We start from the raw sequence: 8,937 nt of genomic DNA, 5'->3' as shown, positions 1-8,937 counted from the left end.
ACCCCTTGCCATGGACGAGTGGCCAGTGGCTTCGTTTGTCTTTGGGTATCTGATGAGTGGCATTGCCCCTGGAAACAGGCCTTCTCCGGGTATCAGGCATTTCCTCAACAACCCGCAGTGCTAGCACTCTGGCCACAGGATTGAACCCCACTTAGACCTGGGTCAGGGCCTCAGCCCTGTGGGGTGCAGCATGGGGGTCCTGGCCAAGGACTGTCTGCCCCTAGCTGCACTAGTGACCGGTCATTTGTTCTCAGGCTAGGGCTGCCCGGGGTCTTTACAGAGAACCCATGACACGTTTGACTTCCCATTGACATGGTCACTGAGATCTCTCTTTTGAGAAGTTAAACGATAGAAAAGCACGGAGAATAATGGAACAAGCGCCTGTGTCCACCTCCCAGCACGCACACGTGTGCACGTTTTGAGTTACGCACGTACGCATTTTAATTAAAAAGAAACACTGCGGCCAAGTCGAAGTGCTTTTCTCCCCTTTCCCTCTCACCACTCAGCTCTCAAATGCGCCATCCTCACGAGCTCTCCTCCTCTTCTGTCTGCATTTTGAATTTTGTTTCTGTGCATTTCTATATCCACAAACGAGACTCTTGGATTTTAAAGGTGTGAGACTCATAGATCGGTTTTGGAAGGTGGGCAGTGGGGCTGCCACCCCTGCACCTGGGGTCTGGGAGAGGCCGGGAAATGGAAGGGCGTTGGCTCCAAGACTGTGCGGCCAGCCGCCTTCCAGGTCCTCTTTTGCTGTCCACGGCAGCTGGGGGCAGGGGTCTCAGTCTGGAGCACTTGCCAGAAGAGCTCGGGACTAAAGATGCCCACCCCGCAGTGCAGAGGAGATCAGGGTTGGGCTCCACAGAAGAGGGTTGACGTCTACACCCAGAACTGCAGGGCGGCAGTTCCTCTGCCGTCGCTGAGTGCTGGCCACTGTGGGGAGATGCTCCCGCAGGCAAACCAGAGTCCCCTGGAGAAACTGAATGCTCCAGAGGAAGACCCCATGAGCGGGTCTCGTCCAGCCACCTTGTCACCTCTCTGGGAGGCAGCAAGCTCTGCCTACCACTGAGGGCCGAGTTTTACAGAGCTGTCTTTGTAACGCTAGTGTTAGGACATCCCCCGTCCCCCGCCCCTGGCAACTGCTGATCCACTTTCTGTCTCCATGGCTTTCCCTGTTCTGGACTTTCGTGTAAGTGGAATCATACAACATGGCCTTTCATGTCTGGCTTCTTTGAGCATAAAGTTTTCGGGGTTCTGTGGCATGAATCAGGACTTAATTCCTTTTCAAGGCTGAATGATACTCCACTGTGTGGACGGACCCCACTTAGTGTATTCATCCGTTGATGGACTTTTAGGTGGTTTCCACTTTTTGGCTGTTGTGAGTCGTCCTGCTGTGAGCATCGGTGTGCGAGCTTTGTGTGGATGTGTGACTTCACTTCTCTTGGGAAGACGCCTGCACGTGGGATTGCAGGGCCAGGGGCTTAACTGTTAGAGGAGCTGCTGTGTCGTCTGACACTCTCACTGGGATTTGGTTTTCAATTCCTGCCTTTATTTGGCCTCCTGCTCTCTTAGTCTCCATGTTATCCAGAACTTCAGTTTCTTCTGGTTTCTTCAACACAAAAAATAGTTTTTGTAAAAATCCAACAGAGATCACAGCATGGCGTGTGCTGTTTGCTCACAGCTGGCTTGTAGCCTGTTTGTGTCCTTGTCTGGAGAGGGGATGCAGCTGAAGTTCTCTCTCGGGCCTGTGGTTGTCCTGTGTCGCAGGTGTCTTCATCTTGCCCTCACTTTGGTGTTGACGGTCTGGGTTCAGAATTCTGGGTTGATGGTTATTTTCCTCAGCACTTTGACGCTGGAACCCACTGCTGCCTGGGCCTGTTGCAAGTCTGTTATTCTTTTACAGGTAAATGTGTTTTCTCCCTAGTAGTTTTTTGTCACATAGTAAAGTTGACTTGTGATGTTTCTTTGAGTGCCGCTCTGAGTTTGAAGACGTGTGTGAACTGAGGTAAGCACCACGCCGACCACAATGCATAGCAGCTCCGTCATCTCAGAGCTGCTGCCCCTTCATGGTCACTCCCCCCGTAACCCTGACAGCCACTGGCCCGTTCTCCATCACGCTTTTGTCTTTTCAAGAACGTGCCGTAGATGGAGTCACCCAGCGTGTAACCTTCTGAGATGGCTTCTTTCACTAAGCAGAGTGCCTTTGAGATTCAGGATGTTCCAGGCGTCAAAACTTGGTTCCTCTTTTTTTTTTTGCCAAGCAGCACTTCATTGTACGGATGGATGACAGTTTGTCTCTATACATATGCCTGTTGAAGGGTATTTGAATGATTGCTAGGTTTTTGCATTTATGAGTAGAGCTGCTGTGAACATTTGTGTACAGGTTGTTGTTGAGCATAAGTTTCTGTTTCTCTAAGGAGTGGTGTTGCTGGTCACAAGGTGAGTGTAATTTAAATTCGTAAGAAATTGCCAAACCATTTTCCAGAGTAGCTGCCATGGTCTGAATGTTTATGTCCACCTCCCACCAAAATTATCATGTTGAAACCTAACCCTGAAGGTGACGGTGTTAGGAGGTGGGGCCTTGGGAGGCACTTGGGTTGTGAGGGCAGAGCCTCATGGATGGGATTCATGCCCTTGTGAAAGGAACCCCAAAGAGCTCCCTCGCCCTTTCAGCCGTGTGAGGACACGGTGACAAGTCTGCCACCCAAATGAGGGCCCTCCCCACCGTGCTGGCACCCTAATCTCCGACTTTAGTCTCCAGAACTGTGAGAAATAAATGTCTGTGGTTTTGCTACGTGGCCTGAGCTGACTGAGACAGTAGCAGGGGCGTTCCCACCAGTGCAGGTCACAGATCCTGTTGCTCCACGTCCTCAGGAGCACTTCGCGTTGCATCATTTGCTTTTCTGTTTTAGCCGTTGGGACAGGTGTGCAGTGGTGTCTTGTCTGCTTGATGCGCATTTCCCTGGTGTCTGACAACGCTGAGTGTCTTCTTTGCTGAAGGGTCTGTGCCTGTCTTTTGCCCATTTTTAAATAGGGTTGTTTGTTTTCTTCTTGTTGAGTTTTGAGGGTTATTCATATATTCTAAATACAAGTTCTTTGTCGGATATGTAATTTGTAAATGTTTTCTCCCAGTCTGTGACTTATCTTTTCATCCTCTTAACAGTGTTTTTCAGAACAAAAGTTGTGAGTTTTGATGAAGTCCTGTTGATCAGCTTTTTCTAACGTGGACTATGCCTTTATAGAGTCGATCTGAGAATTCTTTGCCCAACACCATCTACAAGTGTATATTGTTTTGCATTTTACGTTCAGATCTACGACCCATTTTGAGTTAATTTTTGTATCAGGTGTGAGGTCTGGGTCTAGGTTCGTTTTTGTGCATGTGGATAGCCGGTTGTCCCAGCACCGTTTACTGAAATGATGTCCACTGTGTGGCTGTTCGCACAGCTGTAGCCTCTCCTTCCCCAGTGACTCGTTTTTGTACTTGCGTAAGCTCATTTGCCGCGTTTGTGGGACCTGTTGTGTTCCATGGATGTCCATATCTCTTCCTTCACTTCTCTTCTTCCCTCTGTTCTGGTTTTTCAAAATTGTTTCAGCTGTTTTTGTACAAATTTTAAAGCCAACTTATCTATATCTACAAAAACCCTGCTAGGATTCTGACTGGAATTGTGTTAAATCTATAGATCAGTTTTGGGAAAATTGACATCTTGTTGTCTTCCAATCCATGTGTATAATTTGTCTCTATTTAGGTCTTAGGGGTTTTTTAAAATCATTTTGTAGCATTCAGCATACATATCCTGTACATGTTTTCTTAGCTTTATGCCTAAGCATTTCTTTCTTTTTTGAGCTATGGTAAAAGGTGTTTTTTAAATTTTGGTTTCCAATTGTGTATTCCTAATGTTTAGAAACACAGTTGATTTTTGTGTGTTGTCTTTTTATCCTGTAAGCTTCATAAACTCACTTATTCGCTCTAGGGGTTGTTGGATTTTTGGGGATTTTATGCGTAAACAAACATGTTGTCTCTGAATAGGGACAGTTTTATTTCTTATTTTCCAGTCTGAATGCCTTCATTTGTCTTGTGTGCCTTGTTCCACTGGCTAAGTTTCTGCTGTGAGGCTGACCAGGAGTGGTAAGAGGGGGCGTCTTTGCCTTGTTCCTGGTCTCAGGGAAAGCATTCCCTCTTTCACCACTAAGTGTGATGTTACCTGTAGACTTTCTCGTCAGTGCCCTTCCTCTCCTTGAGCAAGTTCCCTTCTACTCCTAGTTTGCTGAGAGTTTTATGACTGGATGCTTTGTGAAGTGCTTTTTCTGCATCAAGTGATATGTCTAAGTAGTTTTTCTTCTATACTGTTTTTGTTTTTGTTTAATATTTTATTTTCCCTTTTTCTCCTGAAAGCCCCCTGGTGCATAGTTGTGTATTTTTAGTTGTGGGTCCTTCTAGTTGTGGCATGCGGGACGCCACCTCAGCATGGCCCGAGGAGTGGTGCCATGTCCACTCCCAGTATTCGAACCGGGAAAACCGTGGGGTTGAAGCAGAGTGCATGAACTTAACCACTCGGCTACGGGGCTGGCCCCATCTTTTGTACTGTTCATATGGTAGCTTCTGTTGATTGGTCTCTGAATATTGAACCAGCCTTGCATTCCTGGAATAAATCTTAGTTAGTAGTGGCATACTATTCATTTTATATATTGCTGGATTTGGTTTAATAATAACTTGTTGAGGATTTTGCATCTGTATTTGCAAGGGATATTGGTCTGTAGTTGTCTTTTTTGTAGTCTCTGGTTTTGGTATTAGAGTTATGTTGGTCTTATATAAAAGGAGTTTGGAAGTATTGACACTTACTAGTTGAGGTTTGTTTTATGCCGCAGGCTGTGGTCTATCTTGGTGGATGTTCCATGTGCACTTGAAAAGAATGTGTATTCTGCTGTTATTGGTGGAATGTGCTATACATATCAGTTAAATTCGGTTGGTAATTGGTATGGGTTGAATTGTATCTCCCAAAAAAGATATGTTGAAGTCCCAATCCTAATTCAGAGTGTGACCTTATTTGGAAATTGGGTCTTTACATTGGTAATCAAGTTAAAATGAGGTTATTAGGATGGGCCCAATCCAATATTACTGGTGTCCTTATAAAAAGGGGAGATTTGACTAGACCAGATGGACTTAATAGATACATTTCATCCCAAAACAGCAGAGTACATATTCTTCTCAAGTGCATATGGGACAGTCTCAAAGATAGACTATATGTTGGGAAACAAGGCAAGCCTCAATAAATTTAAGAAGATTGAAATCATATCCAGCATCTTTTCCAACCACAATGCTATGAAACAAGAAATCAACTACAAGAAAAAGGCTGGGAAAGTGACAAATATGTGGAGACTGAACAACATGCTACTGATACTGGATGAATTTGATCATTGAAGAAACTAAAGGAGAAATCACAAAATACCTGGAGACAGATGAAAATGAAAATATAACATACCAACCCTTTTTTTTTTTTTTTTGAGGAAGATTAGCCCTGAGCTAACTGCTGCCAATCCTCCTCTTTTTACTGAGAAAGGCTGGCCCTGAGCTAACATCCGTGCCCATTTTCCTCTACTTTATATGTGGGACTCCTACCACAGCATGGCTTGATGAGCGGTGCCATGGCCACACCTGGGATCTGAACTGGCGAACTGTGGGCCACTGAGGTGGAATGTGCACACTTCACTACTGTGCAGCTGGGCCGGCCCCCAACATACCAACTCTTATAGGATGCAGCAAAAGGGGCCCTAAGAGGAAAATTCATAACAAACACAGGCCCACCTTAACAAACAAGAAAAATCTCAAATAAACAATGTTAAACTACACCTAACAGAACTAGAAAAAGAAGAAACAAAGCCCACAGTCAGCAGAAGGAGGGAAGTAATAAAAACCAGAGCAGCAATAAATGAAATAGAGACTTAAAAAACTATAGAAAGGGTCAACAAAACTAAGAGTTGATTCTTTGAGAAGATAAACAAAATTGACAAACGCTTAGCCAGACTCACTAAGAAAAAAGAGAAAGCTCGAATAAATAAAATTAAAAATGAAAGAGGAGAAATTACAGTGATACCACAGAAATACAAAGGGTTATTTGAGAATACTGTGAAAAGCTAAATCCCAACAAATTGGACAAGCTAGAATTGGATAAATTCTTAGACTCATTTAAATCAAAGAAGACATAAAGAAATGGAAAGAGACTCCATGCTCATGGATTGGAAGAATAAACATAGTTAAAATGTCCATATTACCTGAAGCAATCTACAGAGTCAGCGCAATCCCAATCAGAACCCCAATGACATTCTTCATGGAAATAGAACAAAGAATCCTAAAACTTGTATGGAACAACAAAAGACCCCCAAATAGCCAAAGAAATCCTGAGAAAAAAGTACAAATCTGGAGGCATCACAATCCCTGACTTGAGAATATACTACAAAGCTATAGTAATCAAAACACCATGGTACTGACACAAAAACAGACACACAGATCAATGGAACAGAATCAAGAGCCTAAAAATAAAACCACACGTTTATGGACAGCTAATCTTTGACAAAAGAGCCAAGAACATACAATGAAAAAAAGAAAATCTCTTCAATAAATGGTGTTGGGAAAATTGGACAGCCACATGCAAAAGAATGAACGTAGATCATTATCATTAACAGATTAAAGACTTGAATATAAGACCTGAAGCTGTAAAACTCCTAGAAGAAAACATAGGCAGTACACCCTTTGACATTGGTTGTAGCAGCATCTTTTCAAATACCGTGTTACTCGGGCAAGGGAAACAAAAGAAAAATAAACAAATGGGACTTCATCAGACTGAAAAGCTTCTGCAAGGCAAAGGAAACCATGAACAAAACGAAAAGACAACTAGGAGAAAATATTTGCAAATCATATATCTGACAAGGGGTTAATTCCCAAAATATGTAAAGAACTCATACAACTCAACAACAGAAAGACAAACAACTCGAACAAAAAATGGGCAGAGGATATGAACACATTTTTCCAAAGAAGGTACACAGATGGCCAACAGGCACACGAAAAGATGTTCAATGTCACTAATTATCAGGGAAATGCATATCAAAACTACAAGGAGATGTCACCTTGCACCCGTCAGAATGGCTATAATTAACAAGACGAGAAATAGTAAGTGTTGGGGAGGATGTGGAGAAAAGGGAACCCTCGTACACAGCAGGTGGGAGTGCAACTGGTGCAGCCACTATGGAAAACAGTATGGAGATTTCTCAAAAAATTAAAAACAGAAATACTGTATGATCCAGCTATCCCACTACTGGGTATTTATCCAAAGAACTTGAAATCAACAATACAAAGAAATATATGCATCCTTATATTCATTGCAACATTATTCATTATAGCCAAGAAGTAGAAGCAACCCGAGTGCCCATCGACTGATGAATGAAGATGTGGTGTATATATACAATGGAATACTACTCAGCCATAAAAAAGACAAAATCATCCCCTTTGCAACAACATGGATGGAGCTTGAGGGTATTATGTTAAGTGAAATAAGCCAGACAGAGAAAGACAAACACCGTATGATTTCACTCACATGGAAGATAGACACATGGACAAAGAGAACAGTTTAGTGGTCACCAGAGGAGGAGGGGGAAGGAGGTGGGCAAAAGGGATAAAGGGGCACATAAGTATGGTGACTACTGGTGGTGAACACGATGCAGTCTATACTGACACTGATGTATAATAATGTACACCTGAAATTACAGTGTTGTAAACCAATCATACCTCAGTAAAAATAAATTTTTAAAAACGTAAGCCTCAAAATAAATTTTTTAAACATAAAAAAATGGGGTAGATTTGGACACAGACATGCACAGCAGGCAGACGATGTGAAGAGATCTAGGGAGGATACCATGTGAAGACAAGGTTGGAGTGGTGCATCTACAAGACGAGGAACGCCAAAGATTACTGGCAAAGCACCAGAAGCTGGGAAGAGGCAAGGAAGGGCCCTCCCCTAGAGAGAGCGGCCCTGCCAGCACCTTATCTCAGACTCCGGCCTCCAGGACCGTGAGATAGTCAGTTTCTGTTGTAAACTTGCTTGTTTGTGCTGCTCTGTCACAGCATCCCTGGGAAACTACCACGGTGGTGGCGTTCCACTCTGCATCCTTGCTCGTTCTGTCTCCTGCTGTCTCTCACGGGGAGGGGAGCACTTCCGCCTCCAGCTGTAGGTAGCTGTGGATTTGTCTGTTTCTCGTCTTAGGACTGTCACTGTTTGCTTCCTGTGTTTTGAGTCTCTTTTGTGAGGTGCACACATATTTAGGATTGTTACATCTTCCTGGTGAACTTACCTTTTTATCATTGTGTAATGTCCCTCTTTCCCCGGTAATCTTTTTTTCTGAAGTGTACTTCACTTTGTCTGATATTAACATAGCCAACCCTGTTTCCTTTTATTCATAATTTTCTGGAATATGTTTTCCATCCTTTACTTTTAATCTCCCCATGTCATTATATTTGAAGTGAGTTTCTTACAGATGCATAGTAGGTTTTTGTTTTTAAGTTTAATTTTGACAGTAATGTAGTTATTGATATGCTTAGATATGTTTACCGTTTTGTTGTTTTCTCTTTTCTGTCTGCTTTTGGTCCTCAGTTTTCTCTTTCCTGCCTATAAAGAGTTATTTGAACATTTTTTAGTATTCTGTTTTAGTTTGTTGTGACAACTAATAAAGGGAAACCTCATTTCAAATGGAGTCAGGAGGCCCAAAGTGGGCGCTCCCTTGCAGCCCGTCCAGGCCAGTTCCAGGAGCCGTCAACACAGGAGGCAATGTCCATCGCGTCCCAGACAGAAATCCAGGACCCCAGCAGCTTAGCCCGTGAGAAGCCATCACCACCCTGAACTCTTGCTTTTCTCCAGTGGACTTTGTGCAAAACAGCCCCTCCCAACTTCC

Source organism: Equus asinus, chromosome 10, assembly GCF_041296235.1.
Source record: "Equus asinus isolate D_3611 breed Donkey chromosome 10, EquAss-T2T_v2, whole genome shotgun sequence".
Taxonomy (NCBI): Eukaryota; Metazoa; Chordata; class Mammalia; order Perissodactyla; family Equidae; genus Equus; species Equus asinus.
This window is presented reverse-complemented; position numbering follows the sequence as displayed.